Consider the following 24,459-nt stretch of genomic DNA (forward strand, 5'->3'; position numbering starts at 1 on the left):
CGGGGCGTGCCTTTATTTCAGAGCAGTCAAGCTCCCCGGTAACGTCTTTGCCCGGCTCTTCCGTCGGGGAAACCTTACGGCCAGTATGCCGCTTTCTTCTGATTCTTCTGCCCTTCATCTCTTGGTAAGGAAGAATCTTTCTTAAAGGATATAAGTGTCTTATAGGTATTTGGTCAGGATAAGTTATTAGTCAGGAGTAATTAACCGGTGCGATTTCTCGGAAAACACTATTTACAGGGGATAATTACTTTAGGTAAAGCTTTAAACTATAAAACACCGATGATAGACCTTGTAATTTAGAATAAATTGTTTAAATTAAGGATATTAGTTAGTGGTTTTTATGCAGATAGCGTCAAAGAAGTAATATTAGACATTGGCTTATTTTTTTTTACATACAGAGTTCTGGTATGTAAATTTACTTTTAAGATTCAATGAAGAAAAGAGAAAATTAATTGGTAGAAGCTTAAATGCGAGGTATAATGATATTATATCTCGCATTTAAGCTTAAATATGCTGGCATCTCCCAGCATGCTAGTTAAAAAATAAAGCATGCTGGGAAAACTTGGATTTGAGGATCATGACATCACTTGCTTCAAAAAATATATATACATAAATGTATATGAAAAATATATAATGAAATCTATAGCTTAGGTTATTTTACAGTGTTGCAATGCGTTGTGATTTCTGATTTCAAATCCTAGCTCGTATTGAAATTAAAAATAATTAAATGAAAAAAGTGCCACAAAATAATGAGGAAATAGGCAGTGTATTCAAGTTAGATTATTAGAAATGACTTTATATAATAAATAAAAGAAATAAAGGCTTAGAATGGTTGAAATTAAAGATAATTAGAAAATAGAGAGATCATTGTGTTATTTAGAGCTATTTCGCGCTGGTTATAAAATTAAACATTAGTTTAATTTATTAATGTAAGTCTTTGATTATGAATTTGTTCAAATATTTATTTAATTGATTGGTTTGAATTTTAACTACAATATGTACAAGCAATGTTTTAATTTTATAATTTTAAATTAATCCTTGTGATTTCCTTACAATCACTAATTTAATTGATTAAAGTCAATGAAACTCCTTTTTTTATTAATGAATAGCATGCAAACACTTTAGATGATTTTTTACTTCAAAAATAAGAGTAAACAAATTGTTCTTTAATTTTTAAAAAAACAAAATAATTGCATGTAATACAAATCATAAATGCAGAATAACTATTTGCTTTTTTTTATATTTGAACCATTTTTTATTGTTTATTAATTAAATGAGCATTATAATACGATACTTATATAACGATATAACAAATTTCCTTGATTGATAAACATAATGTAATGCAAAATAAATAAGTTTTTACAACATTTTCTTTTCATGTGCAGCCTTTAAAATTCTAAGAACATTTCTATATTACTAATACTCTCTGCATGAATATTCCTAATTGGCTCTTCAAGAGAAAAATTTATTAAGAAACATTTTAAGTGTATAACATTAAATTTTGTAGAAACTTTAACATCACAAATTAAAGGAAATAATACATGTAGCTGCGTCCAATCACAAAGCAGTTACAAAATTGTATATATATGCTTAATCATAATGCTAGATGTTAAGTTTTCCTTTTTTTTTCTTTTTTTTTTTTTTTTTTTGCTTTGTTGTATTAATTTTAGGTTTCAATAACATTTAATGTAATAAACTTGGAATACTTCAGAATAAATTTTTAATAAAAACGTTTCTTATCTATTTATGATATGCTTTTAGCTTATTTTGCTAACAAGAGATGCGTATTTGTTTATAAATAAGCAATATCATTTTCAAAGTTTCCCACTAAAGCTCTTATCAACACATGAATGTCTTTTCTGAAATTATAACTGATTTATTTATTTACCTTAAGCAAACTTATATATAATTTATTTGAATAATTAATTAAATTTTTATTATTTATGTAGATCTAAAAATAAAATTAAACTTGTGATTCTATTTATAGTTTAGAAAAGACAAAATCTCTTATAACGGCTATTTTTACTAATATTTTATTTTTCATTAGATGAAAATTCATAGAATTTTAATCTCTAAATATGTATATGATTTTTTAATTTTTGGGATTTAGTTTGAATTTTTCTAATCTTTAAACAAATAATGTAAAAATATTTACACAAATCAAACTGGTTTGACATGATGCTATGGAATTTACATCTTTGTACGTTTGTACAAATTGTACGTTTAAATTATTAAACTCTCGAAAATAAATTATCTTAGATTCTGTTACTAACTTACTATATTTAGCACAACTAACTTTAGTTAACCTCAAATTAAAAATATTTTTGATTTGTTACACGTAACAAAAAGTAAACAATAAACAAATATCAGTGGCATTATCATTTGTCAAAAAGTTCCCTACATTTATTCTAAGAATGCATTGGTTGATATGTTTCTTTTTTAAACAATATTTTTTCATTAAATAATTATTAACGACTTCAAAATTATGATCCCCTTGATATTGATTTATTTTCTTCGTGTCATTAAAAAAAACATTTAAATTTCTCAGTTATGGTATTTCATTTTTGTTTTATGAAAAGACGTTTAACTCCTTGCAAAAAGACCCAAATGGGATTTTTAATTTGCATTGTTAATTTTATTACTTTTATTGTTATATCTTTAAAGTAACAATGTAAAAAAAGTTTATAGATTAGACGACTTCACAATTGATTTCTCAATATTTAATCATTCATTCTTCATCATTCCATCCGGTTAGCAATAATATATTTTTCAGCTAAGCATATTCTCAATATACATTAAATTATTGGCTTTGTTCAACCTTTTCTGTTCTACTCTTTTCAACCAATTTAAAATTAAGTTTACAGAGCTTTTATGGATAGTTTGGTCTCTTGAGTATTTCACGCATATTTCTAAAACTTTAAATGATTTTTGTGAACAGTTTTTGGTTCGTTTTTTCAGACATGAAAGATTACTTTTCTTACCCGGATCTACTCTATCGATATTTAAAAATATTTCGTTTGTTTTTTAATATGTATTATCATAAAATTGTAAAGCTATTTTTTAATCTCATTTTTATTTGCTTGTTTTTATATACTGTTAAAATAAGTTTTCTTAAAAAAGAAAAGATGACAAATTTCACGGTGGCAAAAATTAAATTTTTCGAATTTCAAAAAAATCACATGGTCAAGTAGTCTAGAAGAGTAAAAAAAATCTGAAAAGCTGATATAGTAGATACTTAAATAAATGGTCTTAAATAAAGTTATTTTAAAATAGAATATTTAAAATTTGTCGATTCTCCTTAATTGCTTTTTGCCAGTGTATGGGCTCTGAAATACAATTATAAATATTAAATAATACAAATCTAAAACTATTACTTTTAACATTTTGTAAAATATTCTTTTCATTGAAGTGGAAACCTAATTTTTATTAACTAAAAAATTTCAAAACCTCATTAAATTGCTTAATGATAAATGAACAAAATTAAGACTGCTTAAGATCAGTTGTTTCCCTTCAATCAAGTTGTGCTTTTCGTTTACAAAAATTCTGAAATATAATTCTAAATAATGAATAATAAAAATCTGCAACTATTACTTTTGACATGTTGTAAAATATTCTTTTCGATGAAGTGGAGACCTAATTTTTATGTATTAAACAAATTCAAAATTTTATTACATTGCTTGACGCTAAATGATTAAAATTGAGACTACCTAAGTTCAATCATTTCCCCCAAATTAAGTTGTTCTTTTTGCTTACAAAAATTTAGAAATATAATTCTAAATATTGAATTTTGCAAAACTGCAACTACTACTTTTATCATTTCGTAAAAATTTTTTTTCTAAGAATCTGAGACAGACATAATATTTATTCATTAAAAAATTTCAAAACTTATTAAACTGTGTGAGGATAAAATTTAAGAATTCCCATTTTAAAAAAAGTGTTCACAAATGTATAGATATCTAAGTAAATTACCAAACGAATTTCAATCGCAGCATGGAATATAGGAATTAATTTTTACTGGTATTAAATATATTTATATTTAGTACTCATTTAAAAATACGTTTCTTTGATTATTAAAATTGCACCAAATTAGGAATAACTATCAATCCTAAATTTTCATTTTATTTATTTAAAAACTCAAAATTATTTGTTGTTAATAAAACTTAATTTGTTGTAATAAAACTTATATAAATGAAAAATAAAATGGTGCTTTGATTACATTTTCAAACCATGTTTGGAGGGAGTCTAATATGATGCTCTCAAATTCAAAACATTTTGTGGATATGCATCTAGCTTCATTTTAGAAAGATGCATTGATTTTCGAAGCATATCATTATTTAGAAAGGGCTTCAATAGCGCCATCTGGGAGTATAAACAAGCAGTGTGAAAATATTTGCTTCGAAATCATTTAAATGCAGGCGTAAGTTCAAATCATTGCAACAATTTCTAATACATCTAAATGAACATTTTCGAACAAATCATAAAACCTTTTGTTTTTAATTCCTGTAAAAAATTCGGTTTTATTCATTAGTTTTTTAATTACAAAACTAGCATAAAAATAGAAATTTAAATGATTGATTTCGATCTTTTTAACAATCTAAAAATAAATCTTAAAAAAAATCATAAATAGCTTCATTAACTGAACCAAAATTGGCAAAATGTTAAAATGAATTATGTATTACTTTGTCAAAAATGTAAACGTCATAAAAGAAAACAAAACTAAATGAGTAAAAAGAATTTAGAGTTCATAAGGTTATAATAAATAAACAAATATTGAAAAGAACCTGGAATGTTTTTCAATAAATTTTATAGTAGGGTCTTAGCCTACTTCAACCTCCATAATCAGGAAGGTATAATCAGGATCACAAATAGTGTGCTTTTTAATTTAAGTAAAACTTTCCGAATATGTTTGAAAAATATTTTAAGATCTATGGAAGAAAAAATAGTTAAAATTCTCTTGATTGATCTATTTCCATGGAATTTAATTGTTTTTAGTTTTAAAAATTTAGTTCTTATAAAAGGAACTTTATGATTTATAATAATTTTTCATGCATTTGAAACAATGAGAAAATTCTGTACTGAAGTAGAAACTTAAAATTTTCACATGAGTAGAAATCGAGGCTAAATTAATTACAAAAACTAATTTTTGCTTTTAAAAAGTTGACTTCATGAGTTAAATTAAATTTTCTGAATAATGCTATAAAAAATATCATGCTAAAATGTAAATGCAAATGGTTAAATAGTTTTGAGTTATTCTTAAATCATTTCATACCAATTATTTAGCATAAAACTCTATTTAATATTTAATAATGATCTATCAAGTTAAAACTGACGAATTCAACTTAGTGTTTTAAACTACTACAGAGATATAAAAAAATAGAGTTTCGAAACTGTCAACAATCCTTCAAATATTTAAATATTTTATAATAGCATATTTAAACGCGTATTGCCATGCATAAATGTATTTATATACCGCCAACACCACTGCCACATTTGCCATTCGGATTTGAATTAATTTCCGGACAATGCTATACAGATGTTACACAAATCAGCAATACGAAACTAAAATGAAATCAATGAAACAGTTTTGAGTCATTTTGTAGCTTGTCTCAAAATTGCGGTTCTGTGGAAAACGTAATTAAAATTATGAGCGAAAATTTCACGGAATCTCATCGGTATTTTTCATGAAAATCATCGCTTTGACAATCATGATCTAATCACAGATCATGTAAATATATACTGTGGCTTCAAAAAATATTTTGAAACTATCAATAAAATATGCATTCTAAAAATATATAAATACTCTAAAATAGTATATGAAAATGCACATTCTAATATATGTATATATATTAGAATGTGTAATGAATATGTATATACGTAACATATATATATATATATATATATATATATATATATGTTACGGTGAATGTCCGAAATACTTGTTATATCCAATTTTATATTAATTTATTCGTTGATATTATTATATTTATTTGATTTATTTATATTTTTTCTATATTTTAATACTTACTGACGATAGATTAGAAGAAACATCAGTGTTTGGAGTATCGGGCAAATATATAAAGGGCAATGGCACTTGACCTTAAAGAAAAAATCCGTGTATGGTATACCGGGCAAATGTATACTTGGCAGTGGCACTTAACCTTAAAAAAACATCAGTGTAGGGTATACAGGGCAAATGTATACTGGGCAGCGGCACTTAACCGTAAAGAACGTCAGTGTAGGGTATACCGGGTAAATGTATACCGGGCAGTGGCACTTACTCTTAAAAAACATCAGTGTAAGGTATACCGAGCAAATGTATACCGGTCAAATGTAAATGTATGGTCCGATACTCCAAACACTGATGTTCCTTCTGATCTATCATCAGTAAGTATTAAAAAATCGAATAAATATAATTATATCCACGAATAAATTCATATCAAATCGAATGTAATAAATAGGACATTCACCAAAGCGACTATGTGATTGTCAACATTTACCGGTGAAAGTCAACAACCACCGATTTCGCTTATTCACCGTAACATGTATATATATATACACATATATATTGATAGATAGATAGAATACTATATATCAATAAATATAGTGCAACATACTGCTAAAATATGTATTCAAATATATTGTAAAAATATATTTATAATGTAATATTTTTTATTTACCTAATATGACATTTACAGGAACAAATTAATGATCAGTATACTTAAATTTAATGTTTATAATTTTACAAATGTAGTATATTTGAGCATGCACAATTTTGAACATGTTACTCTTTAAACTAATTTTGTCAATTAGCTTTCCAAAATACTTTGAGTGTATTAAAAAGCATTAACCTTTTAAGAAGATATTTTGCCACAAAGCACCATTTAGGTCAAGTGTACTGCACAATTTTAAATCTTGGGGAATTTGAAATAAATAAATGAATTTCCATGGTTTTAATGCTTTCTTACTGTTCTTGAGATAATGTTAATAATGTAACAAATGTGTTAAATGATATGCGTTACATATGTGTTTGATGATATTATTTTGTATACGCAAAAAATCTGCATTAGGATATTTGTGATGACTTAAACAGTTATATATAAAACATTTATTCTAAATTACGTTAAAATCATTAATAAAATATATATTCTAACTTGACCCTTTTCTCTAAAACTAACAATAAAATTAAACTTTAATGAAACAAATTCCTAGTACCCAAAACTTCCCAATATACACAAATATATTTGTTACGATAATTATTCCAGCATATTTGTGAAACCAATAATGGTTCTTTTCGTACAGAGTGTAAACTAAAATCAAAATAAAAATTTTCTAAACACAATAATCACGCAAACCCAAACAAGTACACAACAAGGGTTATAATAACTGTTTATTAGAATTGACGATTCGTTTTCCCCTATTTCTTTCTCTCTTTGCTGCATTAATAACTCATGGAATTAAGTGAACTCATGTGATTTACCTTTCAACTGAAATACCCTCACAGACCAGTTGCGATGATCATTAAGAATTTATCGTATCGCGGGGTAATCGATATCAAAGAGCGACCCGCTAGTCATTAGTTTCTCTCACGAAATAAAACTTTGATGAGTATGCTCAGATTACCTGTTCTGGACTCTTGCTCTCTTATTGATTTCATTGATAAGACTTTTTTTTCTTATCGTCTTTCTTTTTTCTTCCTTAAAAAAAATTTTGAAGCTGCGAAAAATTTAGAAAATTATTTTTGTGGAGTTCAGAGATGAAAAGAGTTTTCCAAACAAGCTTTTAACTTTTACTTTAAAAAATTAACTCGACTGGCCAATAATTAAACTGGCTCGAAATAGATTTAAATTCGACAGTCGTTAAAATAGTGAGAAATGAATTTCTTTTAAAATCGCATTTTGTCATTAAGAAATATATTTTGATTACGTATGCAATTTCTGTCACAAAACAAATCTATTTTTTAAAAAAATATTATTAAGTCAAATTAACAATTCCATTGATAAGACTTTTTTTTCCTATCTTCTTTCTTTTTTCTTCTTTAAAAAATTTTTTGAAGCTGCGAAAAATTTAGAAAATTATTTTTGTGGAGTTCAGAGATGAAAAGAGTTTTCCAAACAAGCTTTTAACTTTTACTTTAAAAAATTATCTCGATTAGCCAATAATTAAGCTGGGTTGAAATAGATTTAAATTTGACAATCGTTAAAATAGTGAGAAATGAACTTCTTTTAAAATCGCATTTTGTCATTACGAAATATATCTTGATAACGGATGCAGTTTCTGTCACAAAATAAATCTATCTTTTAAAAAAATATGATTAAGTTAAATTAACTATTCAAAATTATTAATTACTTTAGTTTATTTCAGGAAATGAAATTTGTGAAGCATGCTTAGATAACATGTTCTGAACTCTTGGTTAATTATTGTTTTCATTGGTAAGAGCATTGATCTTGCTTTCTGCATAGATTTGCAAAAATTTTAAATTTAGAAAAAAGTAGGAAATAAGTTTTTTCTTAGTTCATAGATGAAAAGAGAGAGCTTAAATATAGAATGAACGAATAGAGATGAATTCAAGTAGAACTTGAAGATGAGAATTTAAATAATGTTATTGTTAATAAGTTTTACGGCATATAATTATGATAGGCATGATTAGATAACATGCTCAAGAGACTCAGATAATATTTTAAGATTATCTGTTTAAATACTAACTTTTTTTTTATTCTTCAAAAAATTAAAGCGGTGAAAAATTTAAAAAATGCTTTTAATTAGAGATAAAAAGTGATTTCGAAACAAGCTTTTAACTCTAATTTTAAAAAAACAACAAAAAAAGAAAAAAAAAGCATATTATTTTGCATATACTTATGCTGTCCTGAAATAGATTTAAATTTGACAATCGTTAAAAAGAGCTGGAGATATTTAATTGAAAGTGAACTTATTTTAAAACTTAATTTGTCATTATAATTACATCTCAATTATCTATGTAGTTTCTGACACACACAAAACTGAAACTAAAAAAGTATGATTGAGTCGAATTAATAATTAAAAATTATTCTTAAATTTGTTTTATTTCAGGGAAATGAAATTTGAGGAGCATGCTTAGATAACATACTCCGAACTCTTGGTTACTTATTGTTTTCAGTGATAAGAAATTTTATCTTGCTTTCTTTATTTAATTTGCAAAAATTTTAAAATTAGAAAAAGTAGGAAATGATTTTTTGAGTATTTCAGAGTTAAAAAGAGAGAACTTAATGAGCTTAAAGAGAGCACGAGATGAAAATTCAAGTAATATAATTAAGTTATTGTTAATAGGTTTCGAGACCCATAATTTTTGAGCCTGATTAGATAGCATGCTCAAGATGCTCAGATAATACTCTGAGATAATATCAACTTTCTTTTTACTTTTCCAAAAAAATTCAAAGCTGCAAAAAATTAAGAATATTTTTGCACAGTTCACAGAGGAAAGAAAATTTCTAAACAAAATAGTAACTCTTACTTCAAAAAACATTTTCTCGATTTGCAAATAACTACTTTTTCTTGAAATAGATTTAAATTTGACAATCATTAAAATAATAAGCGATACTTAATTTATTGTTAACTTATTTTAAAAACATACTTTGTCATTACGAATGCATCTTAACTACATATGCAGTTTCAGACACACACCAAACTAATTTAAAAAGTATAATTGAGTTAAATTAACAATTTGAAATTATTTTTAACTTTTTATATATCAGGGAAATTAACTTTATGGAATATACTCAGATTACATATTCTGAACTCTTGGTTTCTTATTGTTTTCACTATTCAGACCTTGCTTTCTGCATATAAAATAGCAAAAGTTTGAACTTAAGAAATGATTTATTGTAGTGTTCCGAGATAAACAAAAAAAAAAAGATAACTTAAAGATCAACTCAAAGAGAACTCGAGGATGGAAATTGAAATACTAATATAATTAAGTTAACGATTATAAGTTTCACGACATATAGTTTTGATGAGTATAATCAGATAACATGCTTTAGATGCTGTCAGATAACACTCTGAGAAAATGTGCTTAAGGGCTAACTAGTTATGTGAGATAATATCATCAGATAACTTCCAATTTCTTAATGTTTTCATTCATAAGATCCTTTTCTTTTTAACTCCTTTCTTCTATTTTTTTTATCTGAAAAAGTAACAGTCAGAAGCTTTGAAAAATTTAGAAAGTTAATTTTGGGGAATCAAAACTAGAAAAGATACTTCCATACAAACTTTTAACTGTTACTTAAAAAAATTATCTCGATTTCCAGGAAATTATGCTGAATTGAAAAGTATTTAAATGTTAGAGTAATAAAATAATAAAGATTTGATGTCTCGATTTCCAAGAAATTATGCTGAATTGAAAAGTATTTAAATGTTAGAGTAATAAAATAATAAAGATTTGATATCTCGATTTCCAAGAAATTATGCTGAATTGAAAAGTATTTAAATGTTGGAGTAATAAAATAATAAAGATTTGAAATCTCGATTTCCAAGAAATTATGCTGAATTGAAAAGTATTTAAATGTTAGAGTAATAAAATAATAAAGATTTGATATCTCGATTTCCAAGAAATTATGTTGAATTGAAAAGTATTTAAATGTTAGGGTAAAAAAATAATAAAAATTTGATTATGTGTGAATTTATTTTTTAAATGTACGTTGTATTTACTAAATCGGCCTTGATTATATTACAGTTTTTGGCATCTTAATTTAATCGATATTCAAATAATATAAATATGGTAATTTAACAGTTTCAAATTATAGATATTACGTTTATTTAATGAAATATAATTTCGGTTAGATAACCTATTCTAAACTCTAATTTTCTTAATGTTTTCTTTGAAAGAAATTTTTCCTCTTACCTACTTTCTTCTTTTACCACAAGATGTAAATATTTGATGCAGTTAAAAATTTAGAGAATTATTTTTGCGGAGATTTCCTAAGAAACTTTTTCGGCACTAAACTCTTTTCTAATATTACTATTTCTTAAAAATCATCTCGGCTACAAAGATAATAAGGAATATTTAATTAAATGTGAACTATTTTCGTAAATTTTGTTTAAAACAATAAAGGGCTTGAATTTAATTTTATTGTTTGTTTATAAATATGTACATATTTCTTAACACTCAATATAAATCAATATTAAAATGGCATAATTACGTTCAAATTTTGATAATTTCGTCAACTCAAGAAATAAGATGTTGATGAACGTGCTCAGATTACTTATTCTGAACTTTTGCTCTCTAATTGTTTCATGAACCTTTTCTTCTTTTATCATCTTTTATTTCTTTATTATACCTAATCAGGAAAGTTGTGACGCGTAGAATTGAAAAAAAAAATTTTTTTTTCCTGAGATTAAACAAGATAAACAACTTTTAAAAAAGCTTTCAACTGCTATTTAAATTGTTATTTAGACTAAATGAAAAGTATACTAACTTGAAAAGGAGGAAACATTTCGACGGTCATTAAGATAACAGGGAAAATGTAAGAATAATAAGTCATAATGATAAATGTAATAAGTAATTATTTCGGCTGAATGAAAATTTTGCTAACTTCAAAAAGGACGAATATAGTTGGGCAGTCATTAAGACAATTCGAAATGTAAATATATTTCTTAAAAATACTTTGTACTTAACTAAATACAATAAAATGCATGAAATTAATCTTAATGTTTAGGAATTAAAAGCAATACCAGTTTTGATATTTTGTATTAAAGCAAGATTATACAAAATACTATTAATTTTACATTTTCAACTTATTAATAAATTATGGTCCTAAAATACAGAAAAAATTCCCTGAATGTTTTCCCCATTGTTCCTTTCTATATTTAGGATCATGAGCAAAAACAAAGTGTGTATAGTATTATTTCTTGCTTTACCATTCTGCTAAATTGATGATTCCTTTGAATTATGCAATCGTCAATAGATCTTTAATGATGAATAGATTAAAATTTATCTAGTCCAACAGCAAATAGATAAATTTTATTATTAAACAGTCAGCCAAATAAAAGGCCCCGGGATAGCATGGTTGCTAGGGTGCTGGACTCACGTACGCGAGAACAGGAACTCTAATCCAGCCGGCCGAAGACTCCTCGCGTAGTAAATAGTTATTGGTGCACATTAAATCTGTCGAGTCATAAAGTCCTCCATATTACAATAAAAAATTATGCCTCTGGGGGTACTGGATTGGAGATTGATCATTCTCTGGTTCAAGTCAAAATTACGATCTGTGGATAATTGAATGGATGCATGAGTGGGTCCGCTTTCTAATCGGGTGTGACGTATGGGTGTGGCAGACGTCAAATTCTTGGCCATAGATGGCGCCACTGGAAAACAAGTTTAATGGCCTACAACAACAACAACAGCCAAATAAGAAAAAATTTGAAACTCGACGAGTGTAGATTCCTGGCTAAGTGTGTACATTTTCATAGCTGACATACACAATGTTATAATTAAATGGTTTAATGAAATTTTTCAAACATATTTCATATTTCATACAGTTCATTATTCATTTAGATTATATTTTAAGCTCTTAATGTCAAATGAAGCGGTTAAAAAGCATCGGAAAGTTTTCTAAATCGTAAAAGGACCATTGGTTTTTTTAGAAATAAAAAAATATCTCGTTAAATTCGCAAACGTTTTTGGAACTTCAATTTCTCTCTTATGTAGAAGTTGTAATGGTATGTGAAGTTATTAAATTTCGAAACATTAAACGTCATTTCAATAGGTTTGTCAACGATTTTTAAGGTCTTGTTTTAACGACTTTTAAACTCTTATTATTTATATTTTACTTTTATCTGTTGAAACAACTAACAGAGAAATATGACACACGTCTTGAGTATGCCATTAAAAATAAGATCATAGTAATTACTTTCTCGACTTAAATTATTTTTTAAAGTTCTTTCGTTCGTTATAAGTATCATCATTTTAATTAAAAATTCTCCCCTGAAGCGTTTGGCTGATAATGTAGTATTTTGTTTTTAAATTTCACATTTTATTTATTTTTCTAAGAAGTAGGACCCATCATATAGCAATATTGCCGTAGTGTTGCTGACTAGTTCTCAAAGTCTGTGCAGATAAATTTGTTTTACTATGACAAATCTCTAGTGATTTTTTTTTTTAGCTAGCCTTAATCATTGGTAATAACAGGATATAATTTTTTTTCAGTCAAGCTTATTATGCGTTAACTAAAGATTCATTCTTTAACACACAGTAAGCATTTAGTTCAATAATAGCACTGTTCTGCTACGTTTCGATGACCTCTGCTCTCGTAGTAAAATTGAAAACTACTCGGTTTCGCCCCCTTCCTCCTTGATTTGAGACTATTCAGGAATATACACCGAAGAGCCATTACATTATGACCACCCTGCTAATAACATGTAGGACCACCTTTAGCCCTCAAATCTGCTAGCATCCGCAGTGGCATTGATTCCTGAAGTCTGAGGTATCTGGTAACATGCGCTCACCAACTGGTCTTAGCAATTCCCTCACATTGCGAGAGGGTAGCGTGGCAGCACGAATTTGGTTTTCCAAGTGGGACCAAAAATGCTCTATTGGATAAAGGTCAGGTGAATTTGGGGGCCAAGACATGACTTGAAAGTCTCTGGAATGTTCCTCGAACCAATCCATGACAATTCGACCCGTATTACATGTTGCATTATCCTGTTGGTAAACACCATCCCCCGCAGGAAAAACTGTTGCCATGAATAGGTGAACCTGGTCTGCAACTATGTTCAAGTAGTTTACAGACGTCAGGGATTGTTCTATGAGGATTATGGGTCCTAATGTGCCCCATGAAAACATTGTTCCTGGGCGAGAAACCATGAAAACCTGGGCGAGCCCAATGTTATAGATAGAGGGTGGTCATAATGTAATGGCTCTTCAGTGTATATATATATATATATATATATATATATATATATATATATATATATATATATATATATATATATATATATATATATATATATATATATATATATATATATATATATATATATATCAGTGGAGCATCGTTTATACGACGCCGAAGGGACCCCCGAAAAACGTCGTATAAACGATAACGTCGTATAATCGATTTTTACTTCTAAATCCGAAACTGACTCTGTTTTCAGTTAATTTTGATGTTTAACGTGTTGATTTACATAAATTTCTAAATTAGACAAAGCAAAACAAACAAATAACCAAAGAAGAAAGATTGCAGTGAGCAATTTGAATGTATGTTACCTCGAATTATATTTTCTTGCTATTAGTCTCTACAATGCTTTGAATAGCGAGTTGAACTTACTGCTTTATATGATGCAATTTCAGATTTCTAATCACGGTCAAATCTAATGGCTGAAGCGCACTTGTACAATTTGCAGGAAAAAAGAGAGCTTTTACATTTTCCAAAATAATTAGTATCGATGGGTGCGCTGGACATGGTCGAAGAATAGCAAAATTTTTCATTTTTGCCTCTTCATAACATTGTCCAGTTTTTTCAGTCATCTAGTAAAAATTACGGTCGTTATCCAAGCATTCTCGTTGGCACCCTTTTCTGTATCATTTATGTTGGCAAATTGCGCCCTTTTTTAAAATACACAAGAAAAAATAAAAAATTAAATAAACGTGAACAAAATCTAAAAACCGACGTATAACCGATTCTGTGCGTCGTATAAACGATATATTTTTACATTAAAATGAGTAGGAATGATTTGGGACCACACTAAAACGTCGTATAAATGTAAACGTCGTATAAGTGATCGTCGTATAAACGATGCTCCACTGTATATATATATATATATATATATATATATATATAGAGAGAGAGAGAGAGAGAGAGAATATTTTTATTTATTTTGATTGAAACCGGCTACAAATGGAGCTTTAGTGTTGGGAATTCACGAGAAAGTGCATACCGAGTAATGAAATTAATATGCATTTTTTATCATATGTAACAAAATGCGTGGTTATTATTAAAAATAAATGGGTTAACCAAAATACAAGGGAGTAACCGAAATATTCCGCGAAGAATGTGTGGCTATTTCCTTATTTAAACTGGCCCCATATTCCCAACATTGTTTTTTAAGATTACGTGTTATCGCCCGGTGTAAGCTTGCCTTGTTCTTTTGTTTTGCTCTTTTTATTTTAATGATAAAAGTTATAACCCGGTATTCCTCACATTGTTGTTTTTCGAAGGTAAAGTGCCATTTTCTTAGACGGAAGTTTTTAAAGTTTAGAGCCACTGTTAAGCTCCTTTTATTGATATTTCTTAAGGCTGAGGACCATGCTGATATACACTTCCGCAGTAAGCTAAAACTAAAACTAAAATATCCTTAAATTAAAATATTATTTTTAATTATTTTTAATAAAAATTTAAATAATCTAAACTTTATATTAAAAAAATAATTGAATCTAAATTGTTAGAAATATAATATAATTAATAAGGGTTTTCCACAAAAAAGTAGTTTCTCTAGAATTTTTTAATCTCCGATCACACAATTTTCTGTTTTTGATTTTTTGAAGTATCTTAACGGTTCTTTTTTTATCACAGATATTTAATTCTTAGAATAGAATGTTCCTTAGCGGGAGGAAGGCGGAGCAAAAGATCAAAAATATTTTGACGGCGCTCCGAATTTCCATGCCGTATCCATTGGCAACACGAACACGTGGTTGGCTAGCATCAGAGGCGGGGCAGGTAGGCGGTCGGATTCACTGCAATTTCTCCTTAAAATCTTTTTCACTACAGGCGTCACTTCTGAGTTAGTAATTTCGTTAGCTAGAACTGGAATAAAGCAATGGAAACATTCAACTGTGTGCTTTTATTTAAATTAATGTTGAGACAGTAAATGAGGTTAACATAGTGTTTACTTACTAAAAAACAATTATTCTAAAATTTACAAAATTCAGTCATTCTTTTGCGGATATTTTTATTCCACATAAATTTCTATAATATACTTTTTAATCAACAAAAGAATTAAATGAAAAAAGTTTCACTTGAAAGCATGGAATTATTTAATCCCTTTATTTCCAAGTATCCTTTATAAAATTATAACTTTTGTTTTAAGAACCGTTTGTTAACAATAAAGTAATTATAAAAAAATAAAGAAAATGAAACTAACAAATAATTTATAAATAAAAGGTTACAAATAAAAATAAAAGATAATTTAAAAACTCTAAACTTCTAGTGTCCCTTAAAATCTAAATGATCATACATATACAATCAGAGAGATTTTTTTAAAGTCACAACTATAAATTTGGGAAATACCGCTGGTCACATGCATGGACACAAGAAAGATGAAAAAATTCAGCAGCAGTACGAAGGTAACTGTTAGTTTTAGTGTTTTTTATGAACTTTTTCTCTCCGGAATTTTGTTGAAAATTGAAATTGAATGTCCCTCTTGGACCGGATGGAGCACTTCTGCAACACCACTTCTGCAACACCACTTCTGCAACAACATTCATAACATGTTCAAAGTTTGAAAACGCTATAGCGCGCTAATTTTCTTTGGTATTAAGCCATTGTGTTAGTGTTTGATATTATTAGTATTCCAGTTTTCTGTCTGGTCTTTGAAAGATAAATACTGTGCTCAAACTTACCTCGCATTGAGTTAAGGTTTTGGTCAAATAACAATAGAAAAATAAAACAGACCAAGGGTTCTACTTTTAAATTCAGCAACACTAGCTAATCTCTCAACTATTGAGGCATTTTTATCATAGCCAACCACAGTATCCCTTACATTTGTTGATTCATCAATTGTTATGAAATAAAATACGAAACACTTTCATTTGATTTTGAGTATACTAAATCTGTTTGAAGTCAGATTCTCCGATACATCAGACAAGCTGATATTCTAAATAGCTTTATATGGGTTTATATGAGTAAAGTATATTAAATGCACACTGAAGACATTCTTTAGTAAAATATTCTTTATTAAAGGGATTTTTACACTGCAGAAATATTCCGGATCAAATTACAGAATAAAATACCGGCACTTTGGGTGCATCATCCATAAAATTCATCTTACAGTAAAATATTATACAATAGTATTTATTTAACGAGAGTGATTCGATGATTTTAAGACAATCATTGCTGTGAAAATTACGGTATATCAAGTTACTAATACTGTGAAATACAAAAATTCGGCAAAATACAGGTACCCGAGTGCCGGTACTTTCTATCACAATTTGATCCGGAGTTCTTTACAACGTATGTTATATTAATTTTTGGTTACCTTGCAGTTAATTCTAATATTATCATCAGTTAACTTATTATCGTAGGAAAAAACAATTCCTTAACATTGTCACTTCAAAAATATTCAACCATTGCAAAATACTTTGAACTATGCGTTTAGTATCATAATGCACTTTGATTTTACATTCTTTCACAATGCTGTGCCTTCTTTTTAATAGAATCAAACTACCTTATTCTTCAAGAACTCTATTTCTCTGAAAATAAATCTTTTTTATTTTTATTTTAACAGCTTTCCTTCATTACTATCATGACTCGTTATTGCGTGGGCATTCAGAGGCAAAGCAGTTCTGAACTGAGAGGTGTAACTGATATTAATAGTAGAACACTTCTTATATCACACGAGTCACCAAGAAGCCATGGCTGTAAAGTTCTTGTTTCACTTACATTCATTTTTCTTCAAAACGGCTTGCAAGAAAGCATATCCTTATGAAAAGTTTTTTAAAGTGAAACTGAAAGTTGAGACGAAACTCACTCTCTTATTTTGTCTCTGATTATTAGGGTTAAACAAACTAATCCGGCTATCTTTTTCATTAGTATCAGCAGCGAATTTTGCACACTTAATTATCATCTGAAGAAATAGTTTTCAGCAGTTTTTATTATACTTATTATTTTCGAACTATTGCATTAAATATTCGAACAATTGCATTAATAATAGAGCAGGACGCCAAAATATCGTTCGTTGACAGGCCAGTTGCGGCCCACGGGCCTTGCATTGTATGGCCTTCATCAAAAGTGTGCTAATAATTATTAGGGAATATGCTTTGATCATGTTAATAATTCAAATCACAATCAAATAAATAAATAAAAAATTACATCTTTTCAAATTTGAACATCAAAGCATATTTTGCACATATTACATAGTGTTATAAATGTTAGAAATTCTAAAGAAAGCAAATATAGAAAAAAAATTTCATCTGCGTTTCGAAAATTTCCTTTTTGTAGTAAACAAGACATACATATATTTATTATGTGTATTGAAATATGATTGATAAAGCTGAACATGTGGAGAAAAAGAGTTAAAAGTGTAATTGAAGTTTAAGTCTTGCTCATTCAACCTCCTTATTATTATTAAACATTGTTTCTTACTTAACTGTTTGTTCTTTAATACAGTTAGAATAAAAATCACTTGCTGTAAAAACTGTGGTGTACTATCTCTCCGTCATTAATGTTAATCAACCCAAAAAATTACTCAATGGAAAGCTTTTTTTCAAGCTATCATCAAATCCAGCTGTAATATACAATTTAAAGGATGTAATTCAATCTAAAACTCTTATATTAGCTATAAATTTTAATGACTGAATCAAAATTATTTAATTATTTGAATGATTAAAAAAGATAATTTAGTATTGGTAAAAAATTACGTAATTAGGTTTTTAAAAATTATAATTGCAATTTGGCAGTCTGATGGAAATAAATAATAATCCGCGTCTATGCGCTCTTTTAGCATAGTAAAAATATTTGTTTATGAATTTGATATTTTCTTATGTCAAGAAATGTGTCTGTATTTTTCACCAAAACTATTATGTACATAAAAAAGTTATTTTTAAATGGAAAGAAAAATAATAATGCAAACATTAAGAAACGAAAATATTTTCAAGCATTGATTTTGCCTGTAATTAACTAATGATATTTAGAGTTTTTGTAATTAAATCTGATCTAATATTTATGAATACAAATTCAAATGAATAAGAATAAATGTTATGTTTAAATATTTTACATCTTTTCCCTTTTTTATTTATCAGTAATTAAACTATATGATTTAAACTATATTTTTTTGGAGGGGTAAGACAAAAATTTTTCCCAGGAACGCTTTTGGTCAAAAAATTTTTCAAAGCCTTTTAAAATTTTGGATAGAAAAAGTTAATCTATTATGTTCTGCTTACGGAAATTCTTAGCTTGAAAAATACAGATTTTAATGAATTTATTCATTTATTTGAAAATTTGTATGTGTTGAAACAAACTTGAAGATAAATATTTTTAAATTTAGTTAGTTTTACTCTCCTTCGTAGAAGGTTTGTAATAGCATTTTCTGTTAAACTTCAAAGCCAACAGCTGTTATGCAGGTAACTCAAAACGACTCTGTCAACGTTTTTCACACAAAAACCGTACCTTTTTAAGGTTTATATGTTACTGTAAGAGCACGAAGTCTGGTAAATGTTGGGTTTTACCGGTGAAACTTGGGACTTACCGAAGTAGTTTGGTAAAAGTTCAACTTTTACTAAGCTTTTGAGGTAAAGCCTTGGAGTAACCAACACCTTCCGGTAAAAGCCCGAAATGAGGATTTTTTAAAATTATTTTTAAAAATTATAGAAATCTTTTCAATAGTTGACAAAAGAATTGTGCATTAGTTTAGCTTTTTACAGGTGGGATCTTATTTGTGTAATGTCATAAATATGACATTGTATAGTTTCTTTTTTTTTTAATTTCTTGTAATTTTTAGAAAAATAATTCATCGACAGTTCTATTGACATAATCTTAAATCCTAATTTATTTTGATTACTTCCGCAATTTACATTTTCAATTAAATAATTGAAATTTGTTTCAGCCTTTTCAAAACACACACACACTGTTACAATATAATGCTACTATATACTCTTCCAGTAAAGGGGGTCGTTGGCTCAGGATAATTTATTTCACCAACTCAAACACCAAACATAATAATAGATATTGTCGAGTTCGTAAAATTTTCTATGATACCTCTTATAAATATTTTGTGCAAAGTCAAAAGTCAAAACATTTGTAGATAAAGAATTTTTTTTAACAGATAATTATTTCCCCGTAAAATACTTTTGTGTAGTTACAAGTCAGCGTTTTTATTTAGTGAATTACGTAAATAAGACTGAAATTTTGATTACTTCAATAATTTTAATAAAGATATTATTGCTATCAAGAATTTTTCAGTTCTTTAAAATTTATTTTAAAATAATCTTATTTTGTTTTAAACAAACTCATCGTGAATTTAGTTTGTTTTTATTCATGAAAACTTATTGTGTTTTAGAAATTTTTAATTTATCATTTTTAATGCATATGTAATTTTTTCTAAATTTTATAAGTTTAAATAATCGTTATGGTACAAAACATTAATTTAATTGATTTATGATAAATAAGAATTTATTTTAAGAAAAATCGTGGATAAAATAATTGAAAAATGCTTAAGGTATTTTCCCTTAAGATTTCCACCACATTTTATAAAATTTATTAGTTACTAAAATTAAACTTCACATTGTGGAAACTAATGACAATATTGGAGGCCACTCAAAAAGGTTTCACTAATTACATTGTTTGGAGTGATTATTACCTAAACTAAAACCTAACATGGTTAACCTAGAACCTGAGTGTTATACGGAATAGTCAAGCAAAATACATCTAATATAATCACTTTGTATTATTCAGATTAACTTACAATATATCAATTTGTAATATTTTTGAATAATACTCCAAAGATTTGAATAATACTCCAAAGAATTTTAGTATTATTTCATTGTTGGATAATTTAACAAATGAAATCCAAAAAAACTTCACATCTGTATATAAATTCCTAACATTACATAACGTTTTTTCTCAAGTATTTAGAAGACATTCCTTCTTTTACTAAAATATTTTTAATTTTTGCGATCTGAACAATCTTAGAAAATATTATAAAGTTAGCGATCTTCTATTAAATAATTTGATAATTTTCTTGAAAACTATAGATGTTATTCTAACATTCAAAATTTTTTAAAGGACTTGAGTTTTGCCTTTTCAAGAAAAACAAATCTATAACAGGAACTGGTATTAATTTATATTAGTATAAAACAATAAAATTTACTAAAAATGCGAAATAAATAAGTTAATAAAAATCCTAAAAACCAATGTATTTTTCTAAAATCAATAGGACCTAAATTTTTATCATCCTTATAAAGGCTTTTATTCTTTTCTAACCACCATAAATGGAAACCTATAATGATCATTGTAAATATAATGATTTCACTGAAAATGCACAGTCCCGCAGTGGACTGATCGTTAAGACACGGTTCCCAGCAGATCACCGAAGTCAAGCATCACTGGCTGCTGTCAGTGTGCGGGTGGGTGACCACTTGGATCAGACTGCGTAGGGACCGAGGGTGTGCGGTATTGGTCCTCGTTAAACTGTGCTACCGTAAAGTGCTCGACTTCGCGCGCAGGTCGTCGGGCTACCGAAGCGGGGGTGCCATCCCCTCCGCAGAGGATCAAAATCGTGATGGCATGTCTTCGGATCATCCTTCGGGATGTTTCCCAGACCATCGCCAATAGCCCATTGTGCAGCTCTAGTGCGACGTAAATTAACAACAACAACTGAAAATGCACAATAAATAAGTTAATTAAAATCATAAAAACCAATGCATTTTTCTAAAATCAATAAGACCTAAATTTTTATCATCATAATAAAAACTTTTATTATTTTTTAACCATCATAAACGAAAAACTGTAATAATCATTGTAAATATAATGTTTATCATCCGATTGCGATATGCAGAAGCTCAGGGTGCTAACTTTCCAAACCAACAGTTCGTAATTTTCTTAAATAAAAAAATATCTTGATTCCTTACTTTTTTTGAAGTTCTGGTAGCAAATTTGTAAAAAAAAATAAGAGCATGCGTTATAATTGTGACAATCAACAACCACGAGAAAAATCTCCAAAAATGTCATGGAGTTTCGTTGGATTGCAAATTAGAGCCCGGGGCAAAGTACTTTGAGCTGGGAGTGTTATTATTGTAAAAGGCAAAAGCCAATAGTTAAAAAAACATTGGAAGGAAAAGTCTATTCATTAAATCATTTTCGTATTGTATTAATAAATTAGTCTATGATAAAAAAATTATTTATTTCTATAAAATATTATTGCTTTTTCTTGAATTTAAAAGTTATTTAAATTGTTATGTTTTAAAATTTTTCATACCTAAAAATCGTATTTTTCTCTCAATAAAATAATATGTTTGATCCAAATACTAGTCTGCTAAAAAATTTTAATAAATTTAAAATTTTTAGTACTCAGTCTTCAATAGGAAGCCTTCGTGAATTATTTTCGTTACCAAACACACCAATTATTGCTTACTTCTCTTAATGTCAGTAGAGTATTCACAATCAAGTGTGAGATAGCTTGAGTTTGTTGTTATCTTGCTCGCTACTATACATCTAAGAAACAAAAGTTCACCGTTGCAAAATATATTCATGTTTCCAGCTGCGTGATAAGGATAATTATGATTTAATTTTGAATAATTGTCAATTATATTAAATAATATTTCAGTATTTAATTTCTATCCAATTTCTTATAATTAGCGTCATTTAAGTTGGAGTTATTATTTTCTCTGTGCTAGGCATATGTTTGATTTATAAATTAATTTTATGTTAAGAATTAGTTTATGGTTGTATTTTAATTTAAACGTTTTTACCTTAAATCGTATCCTAAAAATAACTAACTCTTATGTGGCTCACATATTTCTGTTATTTTAATTTAAGTGTTGCTAAGTACCAAAAGTGGTGGGAATTGCTTTATTGTCTCTGGTGTTTCACTGCATCTCTTTTGGTGTAGAGTAGTTGCCACTATTTTGGTGCTAATATATTAGGGGGAACGGAAAGAGATGTCGTTTTCGGCCCATTAAATATTCGTTAGTCTTAAGAACCAATTCATTTTTTTTCGATCCATTTCGATTCATTTTCGATCCGGTATTGAAAGGTTGTTGCTAACGAGGGTGAATACATTATGGATTAAAAATAAAATATTGATAACAAATATCAAATGCACCAAAACGACATCACTTTCCGGTCCCTCTAATACATTTTTTCTACAATTAAATGCTTGGATCCTTTTACACAGATAAATGTTTTTTTTTTACAGTTAAAAGATTTTAAGAAAGAGCAAAGTTTTTAATTCCCTTCTCTCCTTTAAGTCAAAACACATTCCACATGGGTGAAACAACGTTGCTAAGAATTTGATAATGATCTTTGTAAAGGTGTTAACAATTTTGAAATATTAAATTTTCTTACGAACGTCTAATGCGTCCAATCCTTAAGAGGACGAAACTAAAATACGCAATTACGATTGTTCTCAATATTTCGTATTTAAATTAAAATAGAAAAAAAAATTTCTTCTATAAGCAAAATATCTTAAAAAGGATTAGTTTTTCAAAAAAAAATTCGCATTTCTTTTCTTTGTCAATAAAAAAATAGTTAATATATACTTTTTTCTCTTCCAGAAAAGATCATTATAATTCTACAGACCTCAAGCCCATGAGATATTTAAAAATGATTGTGTTTTGCGACGAAAAATTTGTTGTTCATGTTCAGACAATTTTGCCTATAAATATGAAGCATAAATTCCGTGTAAACTGATCAAGGTACTCAGTTTGGTTTTCCACTTTACCATCTTCTCATTTTTTCCCTATACCCCACTTTGAAAAGCTGTTTGAAATATGAAATTTTCTTATGGGCGTCTTAATCATTCAACCTTTTAGGAGGACGAAATTGAAATACCCTGTTACAATTTTTCTTAATATTTCAAATTTAAATTAAAATTGAAAAAATAATAATTTCTTCTATCAGCTAAATATCTGAAAAAGGAAATAAATCTTAAAAATTTTCAAATTTTTATTCTTGTCAATAAATACATAGCTAATATATACTTTCTTCTCTTCCAGAAAGGACCATTATAAGGAAGTCTACAGACTACAAACCCATGAGATAAAAAAAGATTGTGTTTTACGACCAAAATTTGTGGTTCATGTTCAGGCAATTTTACCTATAAATATGAAACATAAATTCCATGTAAATTGATCACGGAACTCAGTTTGGTTTTCCACTTTACCAGCTTCTCATTTTTATCCTATACCACACTGTTTTATGTACAAGAGTATTGAAGCGAGGATTAAGAATAACTTATTGGCAATAGCGTTTTCGTCCATTAGCATCTGGATCAGAGGCACGTTTTTGGCACGTGACTCAGCTATTTGGGCACGTGACCGTAAACCCCACCTGCGTACTCAACTGAAGTGCGCGCTCTTTTCGCAGCTGATGACGAAAGAAGCACCATTTATCACCTTTGGCGTTTAGAAAAAGACAGCTCAAACTTTTAACTGTCTCTGGTAAAGTGATTTAACTAAATTACCTGGAAGAAAAAAAAATCCAGCATACTTTTGTTATCAAATTATTGTGTTATTACTAAATCTGGTGTGCTTTATAATAAAAATGGAATTGGAATTGA

The 24,459-nt window shown here is 27.8% G+C and overlaps 1 long non-coding RNA gene across 1 annotated transcript; it reads left to right on the forward strand.

Annotated features, from left to right (window-relative positions):
* On the forward strand, positions 1–24,459 carry LOC139427114 (uncharacterized). The gene is made up of 2 exons (XR_011638259.1): positions 1–124; positions 23,897–24,459. It is a non-coding gene; the product is annotated as an uncharacterized LOC139427114 (long non-coding RNA).

The sequence above is a fragment of the Parasteatoda tepidariorum genome, chromosome 11 (assembly GCF_982258835.1).
Source record: "Parasteatoda tepidariorum strain Cologne lab strain chromosome 11, Ptep-v5.0, whole genome shotgun sequence".
Classification (NCBI taxonomy): domain Eukaryota; kingdom Metazoa; phylum Arthropoda; class Arachnida; order Araneae; family Theridiidae; genus Parasteatoda; species Parasteatoda tepidariorum.